Raw genomic sequence first — 1,260 nt, 5'->3', positions numbered from 1 at the left:
GAAGTGAACTAACAGTAACCAAATGGTTTAATAATTAGATGATGTATCGGTAGGATGGAATATGATTTTTTAATGTGAAAATATTATTTTTTTAAGGTGAAAATTTAAATGTATTATGTGATCCAAGAGGTAATAGAATTATTAAGGGCATAGTGATTGTAATGATGTAAAAAAATATGCAACATGAAAAAATGAAATTATAGTGAGGCAGATTATGTGTCTCCGATAACAGTTTTTCATTTATTCTAGCTGTATATTCTCTTAAATTTAAAATAAGGGGAAAAAAACTTCTTGGCCTTTTAGCTAAGATCAAGGGTAGTATCTGTTCTTACCAGTTTAAAGTAAGGAAAAACTAATAACCTCTAAAAAGCTAAACTGGCTACAGTCTCAGGAGGTCTCCACCTACCAAATTTTGTGACTCAAATGGTTGAAGGTTCAACCTTACAATTGACCACACCCCTACATACTCCCTTACATACGTTATTTCCTTTAATCTGCCTCATTGCTCCTTCTATCAGACCTTTGCTTTTGCATAAAGTCAATTGCTGTGTTCTTCATCACCATTCCTGTCCCAGCTCATCTTAGACACTTTAGTTTCTTGTGTCAAGTTGCCCAACCTTACTCAGTTTATTACCCACCCACTGTGTATTGCAATAAAGATGGCAGAAGCCATTTAAAAAGATTATATTAGAAAGTCTTTAAGTTACACAAAAAAATCCAATGATAAGAACAAATTCTAAATTTGCTTTGGATGTAAGTTTTTCACAGCAATGACAAAATTGGGCAAGTCTGAACAATCATAACCAATGCCTCTCTTACTCAGATGAACACTGTGTGGCATTTTCTTTGCACATAGGAGCATTTGCTTTCTCCTTACACTCAAGATTGACTCATCATTATTGTTTAGTTTCTAATGAACACTGATAAAATATTCAGGGTGCCTGAAATTTTTAGCTTTTTCTTAAAGGAGTTTTGAAATGATGCTCTTGAGTGCATGACTAAAGGTATCCTATAATAAAAGTACATAAAAATGGTCAACAAAATGAAAGTGTCAATAAAGATAGTCTCTATGATGACTTCTAAAGGCTGCTTGCTGCTGACGTGGCTTTTATTTCTTCTTTAAATATTAATTGTTGATTTGCTGGTTTGAAAGCTTAGCTTTGAGTACGGAGAGGTCTATAGCTATGAATTTCTGATTTTTTTTTTTTATTTGAAAGCGAAAACTGGATTCCACTGCTCCCAAGAGGGTGTTGGGTTTGT

At 33.5% G+C, this 1,260-nt stretch overlaps 1 pseudogene; it reads left to right on the top strand.

Moving 5' to 3' along the window:
• Positions 1–283: 283 nt before the first annotated feature.
• LOC116646758 lies at positions 284–462 on the top strand (annotated as a pseudogene).
• Positions 463–1,260: the final 798 nt, after the last annotated feature.

This window comes from Phoca vitulina, unplaced genomic scaffold (genome assembly GCF_004348235.1).
Source record: "Phoca vitulina isolate PV1807 unplaced genomic scaffold, GSC_HSeal_1.0 scaffold37, whole genome shotgun sequence".
NCBI lineage: Eukaryota > Metazoa > Chordata > Mammalia > Carnivora > Phocidae > Phoca > Phoca vitulina.
Note: the sequence above shows the minus strand (reverse complement) of the source record. Positions and strands in the feature narration are given on the sequence as shown.